Below are 12994 nucleotides of genomic sequence, written 5' to 3'. Positions count from 1 at the left end.
TAAAAAAAATACAAAAATAGTACCTTATTTTTATCTTTACATAATCTTGAAAATACAAAAATATATAATAGTTTAATGTTTTAATATAGTTTAGTTTAATTTATTAGAATTTGTTTCTGCATCATGTAGTATAGTTATCTTATATTAAAGGAATTTAGCTATGGTTTTGAATAATAATTTTTGGAGTCTTGGAGCCCAATTTTAAGACCCAACAAGACATGGACCTACCCCAATATCCTAAATTCATGCTCAATAAGACCAAACTCATACTCCCTTAACCTAGAAGAATCTTTCTTAAAAATCTAGGGACCTAATAAACAAAAGACCTAGGGACTAATCGACAAAATAAACAAAAAATACACCCTAGACCTATACACACAAGAGTGAGCGCCGTTCCCATAACACAATAGACCCCACCCCTGAACAGTCTCCTTCTTCCATCATCAAAAATAAAAAAAATGCCGAAGACCCGATGGTTCTGCTTCTTCTTCATTCCAACACCAACAAACCTTAGGAGCTATACAAACCTAGAGACTAAAACAAGCCAGTGGCAGAACCAAATCACGACCCCTCCCCCACCGTACTGCTTCGTCTTCAATAAAAATACACGACCCTCCCCACAAAAAACAAGGCCAGCGACAAGAACACACCTCATCGACAGCTCTTCTTCTTGACCTCACACCAATCAGCGACCCCATCCCGGACCTTCACGCTGCACAACCAAATAACCCCCTAACACCATAGCCATCGAGCTCCCAGCAGCCTCACGCCCACCACACTACACACACCCACAATCAATAAACAAAAAAAGGAAAAATATCGAAGATTTTCAATTTTCGTTCTCAAATTATGGAATCTGATTGAGTGGTGGTCGTGTTTGAGTTTTGAGTTCGCCGAAGGTCATAATCTGAGGTTGTCTGGCAGATTCGAGGTCACCGGAGGCGTCAAGGTACTGTCTGTTGGTTTTCCGGTTCGAGTTTCTTCTAGGTGCTATCATTTAAGGTCAATTTCCTTTTCCTTCTATTGTTTTTTCTTGATGTCATGTTTTGTTACTTTTATGAGTTTGTTGTTGCCTTGTTTTGTTGAATGTTAACGCTTCATTGCTACATTTTGATGATGTCTTACTATCTCACTCCATTTGTTCTTGTTAATTAGTCTAGTCATGTTCGGACGGATTTGGGTAATGCTATTGAATTCCTTGCTAGTATATTATATGAAATCTTGCCCATATGGGTTGTCCTATTCGTTGATGTTATTCAGAATTTGTTGGGATATGGTCTTGTTTGACTTATTGTAGCCCAGAGTGCTCCATATTGTCTTTTGGCCCCTTACAAAAGGATTGAAAGTAAAATCGTACCAATGTCCATACTAGCAACCTTGGTTTGATTGTATTTGCAGCCTTAGTTTCATTAATCTGTTAAGTCAAATGAATTGGTGTGTACATGTTAAGCTAATTTCTAGAATTCAATTTCACATGCTTTGATGAACTGAAATGGAATTAATTCAGTAATGGGTTTTTGTATCGAAGTTTTACGAAGAAATAATCCCGTAGTTTGCTTTAGCCACATAATTAAGTTATTACAACTACGGGTACGGTTCCCGTGACGTGGTTGTGATACTTAGTTTCTTTTAAAAATTAGGTATAAGTAGGAGTATTTTTGGTTTGCCTTAGCGAAATACAAATCTTTTCTTTTAAATAAATTGAGGTGCGCCATATGCAAACAAAATCCATAATCTATGGCCCTCATATTGATCATCTTAACTAGTGTAGAAAATGCCTTGAACTTTTGTAGTTTGCTTTAGGCGCGTTAAATAAATAAATTGTCATAGCTACGAGTACGGTTCCCGTGACGTAGTTGTGATGCTTAATTTCTAAAATCCGGGGTACATTTATGTGACCCCGGCCACAATTTAATCTTGTTAATAAAATAAATATATTGTAGATCGTGGGTACGGTTCCCATGACATGATTCGTAATGTGCAATTAAATAATTATTTGTATAACAATTGGATTATTAAAAGCGGTTTAAAAGGAATAAAATGCACATAGGTTTCAAAGATGTTTTAAAATCAGATAAATAGGCCAATAATAACAGTTGAGCGACTGCGCTAAAATCACGGAACTTGAAAATGCCTAACACCTTCTCCCGGGTTAACATAATTCTTTACCCGAATTTCTGTATTTCACGAACTGTAAAACAGAGTCAATCTTTCCTTGATTTGGGATTTAATCGGTGACTTGGGACACCATAAATTATCTCAAGTGGCGACTCTGAATCATAAATAAATAATCCCGTTTCGATTATCACTTTAATTGGAAAAAACTCTCATATACCCCTTCCGGGGTAGTAAAAAGGAGGTGTGACAGCTCCGGCGACTCTGCTGGGGACAAGAACCCAGAATCTCTGGTTCAGGGTTCAAGAATTCGAGCTTAGAATAATTATTATATTTGGCTTTGTTTATTATCTGATTTTTACGTGTTTGGGCCTAATGTGCTAAATGTCGCTTTTTACCGCTTTGATATTATTTAAACTGTATATAAACTGCTACGAAACCCTTCCCTTCTCATCTTCGGGGATGTGCACGCTGGCGTGACTCCTCTTCTGTTGGTGTCATACCTTAAATTAGGAAGAGGCTCAGATAAGTTAAAAAGCCGGATGGCCTTTTGGTTCCCGGTACGTAGCCCCCCCTCATCCGGCTCGAGTTGTTCGCTCGGGTACACAAGTCTAGAACAACATACCCAGGTTTTGAACTTAAAATAACTCAGCCTCATGCCGGATCCCTGGTAGGAACGCTTGTTTGCATCATATGCATTTGACTTTGGGGACTCAACACAGAGGTTGGATCCGTCTAGGACAAGTATACCCAAAAATAAAAGACCATCCTGATGCATCCTAATGTGCTACATATTGCAATCTTCATGGGTAAAAGAGGTCATTTGGCGGACCAATGAGGTTTAAGGGTAAATGAGAAAGAAAATATGTTGAGGTACAAAAAATAAAGCAAGTATGACCCAATTATGTTTTCTTTCACATTTTTGTTAAGAAAAAGACAAAGAAAAAAAACATGAAAAAATTCAAAAAAAAAGTTTTTGCACTTTTTCATCATTTTTCGAAAATCAAAAAAATCAAAAAAAAGGAAAAGAAAATCCAAAAAGAGTTTACATGTTTCATCATTTTTTCAAAAAAAGGACGAAAAATATATTTTCTCTAAATTACTTATTTTTTTAATTATCGCTCGTATCCAATCTGCCCGAACTATGCATACCTGATTCTCATCTTTCGGAGCGTGATACGTAGGCAACCCACATATGGTCCGATCTTCCTAGTGTGTTTAGGTTCTTGGCTTAAGGGGTCTTAGCCAAATCTTGCATTTTTAGCCACATAAGTTAACTTTAGAAAAATAGTCACAACCATGTCTTGCATGTGTCTAGTAGGGAATGTTGTTGTCTTACATAGTGTTGGTTTAAGTTTTCTCATACATGTGTAGATCTACTTACCGGAGTTTGAGCATGACAGATACCCCAGGACCACTACATTCAGGAGCTGCCTGAGGAGCCTTTTTATGTTTTTGAGTCTATTGTTCATGTTTTATTTTCTAGTTCTGTATAGTAGTTAGTCATTTAGTTGATGCTAGAGTCTGTCATGGTCTAGTTAAGTTTGTCAAGACTTTTGTTATTATTTCATATTTTGTATTTGAAAAAGTGTGTTATAAATCAAAAATCCAAAAAAAGATATTTTGTGTTATTATATTTCCGTTAGAATTTTCTTTAGAAATACTACTCCTAGAAATTTTAAAAAAAAAAGAAGAAATTTTGAGGTGGCTTTTCCTTAGAAATTAATATCTAGAACTCGAAATAAAAATTGCTTGTATATTTCCTTAAGTATATTAAGCCTAAATTCAAAAAAAAAAGAATTTTATTTTAGTACCTCTTTAAAAGTTTTCTTTAAGATATTAATTCCAAAAATCCAAAAAAAAAGATTTTCTTTTGATGTTCTTCTTTGAGAAATTCACGAAAAATGAAAAACAATTCTTTTTATTTTTACTAGAACTTTAGGACATTGTTCATAGAAGAAAAAAAAACATACTTTATCTTGGGTTTATTTTCAGAGTTTCTCCCATAGGTAGTCAAACTGAAATCCAAAAATATTTTTTCTATCTTTTTCATTTCTTGGTTCGAAATCTTTCTTTCAGGATATCAAACGAAAATCAAAATACATTTCTTTGGTTTATTTTTTAGAGTTCCTTCCTAAAAAAAAGGTCAAAAAAATATTTTTCTCTTCTAAGATTTTTCCTTAATAGAGTATTTGTTTCAAAAAGAAAAAAAAAGGAAAAAAATCCGTTGAGCTTGAGTTTAGAATAGGTTATAGAACATTAAGTCTAGAAAACTCAAAAAAAAAGATTTGTTTCTTTTATTTCCCTTTTCTCGTCAGCGTAGTCATTAAGTTAAAAAAAGAAAGAAAAAAAAAAGAAAAAAGAAATTAAGAACGTTAGTTTGATCACATTATTATCGATCTTCCCGAACTACGCAAAGATCTGATTCATGCAGCGTCATGATACGTAGGCAACCTACATAGGGTTCGATCAAATCATTTTTTTTATTATTAAAGAAAACGAAAAATAAAAAATAAAATTATGGGATGTGAGAAATGAGAGGAAAGAAAAGAGCGATAAGCAAAAGAAAAGAGGAGAAAGGAAATAAAAAACCTAGCAGTGCTAGAAAAGAAAAGAAAATAGAAGATTCAAATGAACAAAATTGGGATGATGCCACGTGACCTTGTGACCCTCGAAGTCATTCTAGAACCGTTAATTGCTACTAGGTGCACTGCACGCAATGTGATATTTTTAGCTATTAAATGCCCTGACGCTAACGTGATGACCTCATTTTGTTCCTTTTTGTTATCTCCATTGAGCAGAAGGGTGGTTGGTTTGTGATTTTTAAGTAACTCATCCATACAACACAAGGTCAAAGAGCAAGGTAGCCATGGATAGCAAAGACTTGGACACAGGGGTTATTGATCCGTCTAAGGGAATTGTTGAATCAGAATCTGAGTTGAAAGAAGAGGTCTTAAGGTTGAAAGGACAGATGGCCGAAATATACAAAGCCTGGATTAGTTGGCGTCCTCCACCATCAGTTCCCACTAACTACACTGAAAGCCTTGTCACCATTCAGCCACTGTCACGAGTCCAGGATATCTTCCCACAACCTTTTCACACTCCACCCTCCAGAACCACCTCATATCCCGCTCCTTTGACCACTCATGTTTTTGTAGCTCATCCACCTGATACCTTTCCTCGATCCTCTAGCGAGACTGTGTTCAAAATCCCCGATGCCTAATACTATGCTCCAGAACTCAAGGTCTCGGGTCCATACTCTTACGCTCTTCATTTTGAGCCTACCGGTGAGACTGCAAAGCCTGCTAAGACAGTGGAGCAAGATGAGATATCCAGAAAGCTGAAAGGGTTTAAGATGCCAAAGTTTAATTTGTATGATGGGCGTGGAGATCCAGTAGCCCATCTGAGGGGTTATTGCAGTGAAATGAGAAGTGTTGGTGGGAAAGATGAGTTGTTGATGGTGTATTTCAGTGAGAGCCTGACTGGGGAAGTTTTGGAATGACATACTCGTCAAGATGTCGGTAACGGGCATACATGGGATGCCATGGCTCAAGATTTTGTGCGAAACTTTCAGTACAATATAGACATTGTCCCAGACCGCTCCTCCATATCTCAGATGGAAAAGAAACCCAAGGAAAGTTTTAGGGAATTTTGGTTCAGATGGAACGAACAAGTTGCTCGGGACAGTCCTCCCATTGATATAAAAGATGTTGCTGAATCCCGCCAACGATAGGATGCAGTGAACATTCCTGCTAAACGCTTTCATCCTCAATACCAACCCCATGAACATACCCATACTCCACATAATCCACCCCAATATTATCCTCGAATCAACATCCGGCCATCTGTCCAATCACTGGGTCACTCCAAAAGGCGAGCACGAGCACCGTAGAATCCTCACCAGCCTCCACAAAATTTTCAAGTGCCCTCTAGCCCACATTCAAGCTAAGGGTGTAGAAGGGAACAAAGGCTGAAAGGTAATTTTACACCAATATGAGGGTCCTATGCAAGTTTGTTTGAGAGATTAAAGCATTGCGACATGATTGCACCTATTCCTCTAAATTATATAGACCCATGTGCAAGAAGCTTTAACCCTGCTACAAGGTGTGAATACCATTCCAATGCCCAGGGACACAATGTTGAAGATTGTCGTGCTTTGAAAAGGGAAATAGAAAGAATGATTCAAGAAGGAATAATTGTGGTCCAAGGCAGTAATACCCCAAGTGTCACACATAATCCTCTATAGGTGCATGACAACACACAAATTGTTGGGATGGTTTGCAATGACGAAGGGTTGCTCAAAGGAGTCAATGAGCCACTTGGTGAAGACAATGTGATTGAAGTTGGTGAAGGTCCCAGTGATACTGATGTGGAACTCAGTGGCTAAGATGTCGAGCTTGGTAATTGGAAAGATGCTCCTCTCTTGGCTAGCCAGGGAAGAGTCTTGGTGGTTTATTTTGTTGTCATTTCTTTTGTCCGGGTTATTTCAGGGTTGTAATCCGGATATTGTCTTGTGACTCAAACCCTTCTATCCTTTTATTTTGCCTAGTTTCTTTAGTCGTAGTAACTCATTTAGTGTTATCTATGATTGTTCCAGGGTTGTAACCCCAGTTTTTTTTTTGTTGTTCAAACCCTTTTGTTGTCTGTCTAATGCAATTTTCTGTTTTCTGTTATTTCTAGTCATTTTTGTTTAGTTCTCTTTTCCTTTTATAGTTTTTTTCCTGCTGACTCTAGTGACATGGCATGTACGCATAATTCTTAGCCTAGTCTTAAAAGTTAGTCTAATCATGAAGCAATGAAACAAGTTTTGAAGATGAACATATGAGGGAAGTAAGTAAAGGGATTTTGAGATCACTTAAAGCCCGAATTGTGTGAAACTGGGGAAGATAATTTGAAAAGTTAATAGGGTGACAAGAATTCGTTAAGGGAGAGTGCATCCCGGACGATTTGAAGCAAGCAACTTTGAGTTCAAGTGCATCTCAAGTTATAAAATAAAATCAAGAAAGTTTTCTCTGAATTGACGGAGGATATCCATTGTGAAAAAAAGAATCATCTAACGAGGGTTCTATACTTAACAAGGCGTTAAAAAAAAGTGGAAAGCATAGTAGTGATATCAATGCCGAAGCTGTAAAAGAAATGTTGTGTGTGCTCTTCTTTTTGCATTTCAAGTTGCATGTGTTGTACTCGGCATTTTCAAGGATTGGAAGGCCCTCTTTCAGCTACCTAAACACTTATACCATTCGACACCCTTTTGAATCTGTACTGATTTCTTTGACCTCCCCTTTTTTGGAATCAAGTTAAAGTCATACGAAAAAAAAGAGAAAAAAAATTCATGTCCCCATAGGTTTATTTTAGAAAGTTCATTCCAAAAGGAAAATTCAAAAAAAAAAAGAGAGAGAAAAAATAGAGATAAAGGAAAAAAAGGAAAAGAAAAAAAAAGAGAGAAGGAAAAAAAGAGAAAAGAAAGGAAAATAGTAACAAAAAGTAGTCTTGCGAACTACGTTTGACCTGATTCTTGTCACCACAAGATACGTAGGCAGCCTTACGGTTCGATCATACCAAATAAAATATTTCATAATCCCACTAAGTCGAGAGCGGGAAATTCCATTAATAAAGAAAAGAAATAGGGAAAATAGATTCAAATTTCCTTGTTTTAGAAATTGGGGCAAATTTTTTAGAATGGACTCCAAAAGTTGTAAATAAATTAACCCGTTGTCTTAGTTATTTTGAGCCTCTATGATATCTTTTTTTTCCTAACCCTGTCCAAAAGCACATTGCAGTCCAAAAAAGACCTTCCAGATAATCTTTGAGAGTGTTGAGTTTAGACATGCCAAGAGTATATGATGTTTTTACCATAGTTAATGCCTTGTCATCTGCAGAATAAGAGGAAATAAGAAGAAAAGAACAAAATGAGAGAGTCTTATTGGTGAAAATCTTCACAGGCACCATAAGGCGATGGTGAGTTGAGAGAAATAACAAAATGAGAGAGGCTTGATAGTGAAACCCTTCGGGCACTACAAGTCGAATAAGAATCGTGAATCAGATTGGATAATCGAAACATTGAAGCTCAGTTTCACGGTTTAAGGGTATAACAAGAGTTGAACATCAAACTTGCGTGACAGATTAGGCCGCAGGTTCATGTCATGGTCATTAGAGTTGGTATCCACATCTGATAAGTTTCTACTTTGTAGTTTTCTTGTTAGGAATCATATCTTTCCATTATCCTTTACGATGTTCCTTTTGTCTTGTTTACTTCCTCTTCCTGAGTCTGTTTGGTCAGAACAAGTGAGAAATGACTTCAAAATTTGCCACCAGCTTTTCAATTGCACAATACGGGATCTGACTAGCGCATCAAAGTTGTTTAAGTCAGGAAAGAACAGCATGCACACTGAGTGGGTGGCAATCGAAGTGCTTTAGGATTCATGTGAAGCATAAAGGTTCTGTATATGTCAATTCATGAACAATGCAATAGATAGAGGGTGTTCGGTTTGAACGATCAATGGTATTTTCTGTGATAAGGTTGATAGAGGAAGTGGTTAACCAATAAAAATCAAGGTCTTCCAAGTGGAAATTAAAGTTATCATGGCAAGTACAGGAGCACCAGACCTCAAGGACAAGGCCGATGGCATATGTCAGGAAAGAACAACAAGTGCATTGAGTTGGTAACAACTAACGTGCTTTGGGATTCATGTGAAATACAAAGGTTCGGTATATGTCAATTCATGAGCACAATGCAACAGATGAATGGTAGTGGGATCGAACGGATCAGAGGTATTTTCCGTGCTAAGGGTGACAGAGAAAGTGGTCAGTCAATAAACAGGCAAGGTCTTTCGAGTTGAAATCCAAGTTATCATGGGAAGTGAAGGAGCAATCGCTCTCGAAGTCAAGGCCACAAACCAACCACCATGTTTAAACTCACAAGTTTTCTTTGTTTGAAACAGGGACGAAGACTATGTCCTAATCAAAATTGTGAAGCTTGATTTTTTTTGAAATGTCGTGCCCAAATTTTGTCAGCACAAAGGCGGTTTGAGAAGGGGAAAGAAAATTGGTTCGATCTGCAGGAACCCTCTATGAGGAAAGCATGGTTCAGGGGGCAAGGAATTTTGTTCATTCTGCAGAGATCCTCCAGCAAAAAAGCATGGCTTAGGTAAGTTCATTTTTGGCTTTTCAGGACCTTCTTGGATAATGAGACTTAATTTAAAATTTTCAGGACTGGCCTGGATAATGGGATTAATTTAAAGTTCTCAGGACCCTCCTGGATAATGGGATCTAGTTTTAAGTTTTAAGACCTTCATAGATAATAAGATTTACCGTAAGTTTTACCTTTAGGATATAGGATTTAGCTTTGAAGTTGTCATTCTTAAGATGAGATTTAATTTTAACTTTTCAGGACCCTCCTGGACAATGGGACCTAGTTAAAATTCAAAACATTCATGAGTAACGGGTTCTAGCATAAGCTCTACTTTGAGGAAATATAAGTTGGTTCTAAAGTTTTCATTCTTAGGACGAGATTCAATTGGAAATTTTCAGGACCTTCCTGAATAATGGGACCTAGTTTTAAGACCTCCGTTAGATAATGAGATTTAGCATAAGTTTCTCCTTTAGGAAGTTGGATTTAGTTTTGAAGTTTTCACTCTTAAGATGAGATTTGATTTTAATTTTCAGGACCCTCCTGGATAATGGGGCTTAGCTTTTAAACTCTTAGAGATATTGGGTAACATGATTCAATTAACATTTACAAATGTCCCAAGCTACCAAACTAGGGCAGAAAAGTTTATTTTGTTTTGTCTGTTTTGTTGTAACTAGGTTCAAAGGAAAAGCAGTTTCAAGAAGAGGACAATTCAAGCTCAGCAATCAGGCACCCACATGGAGAAACAAGGGAAAATAGTTCGAGTTTCAAGGGAAAGTAGTTAAAGTTCAACAATCAGGCACCCACCTGGAGAACAAGGAAAACAGGTCAAGTCTCAAGAAAAAACAGTTAAAGTTTTGGCAATCAGGCGCCCACCTGGAGAGCAAGGGAATACAGTTCAAGTTTTGGCAATCAGGCACCCACCTGGAGAGTAAGGGAATACAGTTAACGTTTTGGCAATCAGGCGCCCACCTGGAGAGCAAGGGAATACAGTTCAAATTTTGGAAATCAGGCACCCATCTGGAGAACAAGGAAGGCATAGTTAAAGTTTTTGACACAGTTAAAGTTTTGGCAATCAGGCGCCCACCTGGAGAGCAAGGGAATACAGTTGAAGTTTTGGCAATCAGGCGCCCACTTGGAGAGCAAGGGAATACAGTCCAAGTTTTGGCAATCAGGCGCCCACCTAGAGAGCAAGGGAATACAGTTAAAGTTTGACAATCAGGCGCCCACATGGAGAGAAAGGGAATACAGTTAAAGTTTTGGCAATCAAGCGCCTACCTGGAGAGCAAGGGAATACAGTTCAAGTTTCAAAGGAAGACATCACAGGTTTCAAGGGAAAACAGTTTAAGGTAACAAAGGGAATACAATTCAAGTTTTGGTAATCAGGCGCCCGCCTGGAGAACAAGGGAATGCAGTTCAAATGTTGGCAATCAGGCGCCACCTGGAGAATAATGGAATTTACTTCAGAATACAATTCAAGTTAGCAAAAAAAGAATCTCGCGGCAAGAATGCGAGTCAACAGTCCGAGGTGATCAACAGAAGTTAGTCACAATTTAGAATAAAAAAAAGAAAGGTAAGAAGTGAATCCAGATACAGAAGTTGATGAAATATGTGAGCTGCTCAATACATGACTGAAGTCACAAGCATGGTATGTCCGATTTTGATCCGAAAAGCTGAAGAAGAATGAACTAGCACCTGCAACTAGCAAGTATCAAGGTTCAAATCCAAAGCCTGCATGAAGAACCATTCAAGACTCAAGATCAAGCTTCAGAAGACTTATAGATAGGAATCTTGTAACTCATAGTTGACAAGCTTAGCTAGTCTTTTTCATTTTTTGATTTTTGATGTAATAACATGACCGCGGATCGGAACCTCGGGGGAACGACACCTCGATCGGCTCTCCACCTCGGCATACTCCATCACCTCATTCACCTCTGAACTACATGTGGCCTGATTCCTTTATAGCCAAGGATATGTAGGCAGCTCATATATCAGGGCTCGGTCATTCTCCTTCCTCTTAGTTTTTGGTCTCCTTAAATAATGGTCGGGTCAAAAAACTTGTCTAGTCATTCTTTGTCTGAAAATACTTCGTATCTCCAGTCAAAGAGGGGCAGCTGTAGATATGTGATTTTTGACCCTCCCCAAGATTTTTATATTTTAGCATGTAAATATATAGTTTAGGCCTAATATCTTTATTTAAACTAATTTTGACTCTTTTAATTTATTTCGTCACAAAAATAAAAATTACAAAAGTATTTATTTTATGTACCTTTCATAAGTTAAAAAAAAATACAAAAATAGTACCTTACTTTTATCTTTACATAATCTTGAAAATACAAAAATATATAATAGTTTCATGTTTTAATATAGTTTAGTTTAATTGATTAGAATTTGTTTCTGCAATATGTAGTATAGTTATCTTATATTAAAGGAATTTAGCTATGGTTTTGAATAATAATTTTTGGAGTCTTGGAGCAATTTTAAGACCCAACAAGACATGGACCTACCCTAATCTCCTAAATTCAGGCCCAATAAGACCAAACCCATACTCCCTTAACCTAGAAGAACCTTTCTTAAAAACCTATGGACCTAATACACTAAAGACCTAGAGACTAATCAGCAAAATGCACAAAAATACACCCTAGACCTATACATATAAGAGTGAGCGTTGTTCCTATAACACAATAGACCCCACCCCTAAATTGTCTCCTTCTTCCATCATCAAACATTAAAAAAAATGCCGAAGACTTGATGGTTCTGCTTCTTCTTCATTCCAACACCAACAAATCTTAGGAGATATACAAACCTAGAGACTAAAATAATCCAACGGCAGAACCAAATCACGACCCCTCCCCCACTGTACTGCTTCTTCTTCAACCAAAATACATGACCCTCCCCACAAAAAACAAGGCCAGTGACAAGAACACACCCCATCAACAGCTCTTCTTTTTGACCTCACACCAATCAGCGACCCCATCCCGGACCTTCACGCCGCGCAGCCAAACGACCCCCTAACACCATAGCCATCGAGCTCCCAGTAGCCTCACGCCCACCACACTACACACACCCACAGTCAATAAACAAAAAAGGAAGAATATCGAAGATTTTCAATTTTCATTCTCAAATTATGGAATCTGATTGAGTGGTGGTCGTGTTTGAGTTTCAAGTTCACTGAAGGTCGTAGTCTGAGGTTGTCTGGCAGATTCGAGTTTGCTGGAGGTGTCGAGGTACTGTCCGTTGGTTTTCTGGTTCGAGTTTCGTCTAGGTGCTATGGTTTAGGTCAATTTTCTTTTCCTTCTGTTGTTTTTTTCTTGATGTCATGTTTTGTTACTTTTATTAGTTTGTTGTTGCCCTGTTTTATTGAATGTTAACACTTCATTACTACATTTTGCTGATGTCTTACTATATCGCTCCATTTGTTCTTGTTAATTAGTCTAGTCATGTTCGGACGGATTTGGGTAATGCTATTGAATTCATTGTTGGTATCTTATATGAAGTTTTGCCCATATGGGTTGTCTTATTCGTTGATGTTATTCAGAATTTGTTGGGATATGGTCTTGTTTGGCTTATTGTAGCTCAAAGTGCTCCATATTGTCTTTTGGCCCCTTATAAAAGGATTGAAGGTAAATTCATACCAATGTTCATACTAGCAACCTTGGTTTGATTGTATTTACAGGCTTAGTTTCATTAATTTGTTAAGTCAAATGAATTGTAATTACTTTGATGTGCTTGAAATGAATAGGTGTGTAC

The 12994-nt window shown here is 37.5% G+C and overlaps 1 long non-coding RNA gene across 1 annotated transcript; it reads left to right on the top strand.

Moving 5' to 3' along the window:
• Positions 1–317: 317 nt before the first annotated feature.
• Positions 318–12673, top strand: LOC142172952 (uncharacterized). Its single transcript, XR_012702216.1, has 2 exons — positions 318–9262; positions 9922–12673. It is a non-coding gene; the product is annotated as an uncharacterized LOC142172952 (long non-coding RNA).
• Positions 12674–12994: the final 321 nt, after the last annotated feature.

The sequence above is a fragment of the Nicotiana tabacum genome, chromosome 18 (genome assembly GCF_000715075.1).
Source record: "Nicotiana tabacum cultivar K326 chromosome 18, ASM71507v2, whole genome shotgun sequence".
Taxonomy (NCBI): domain Eukaryota; kingdom Viridiplantae; phylum Streptophyta; class Magnoliopsida; order Solanales; family Solanaceae; genus Nicotiana; species Nicotiana tabacum.
The sequence above is the reverse complement of the archived record's forward strand: the minus strand, read 5'-3'. Positions and strand labels throughout refer to the sequence as shown.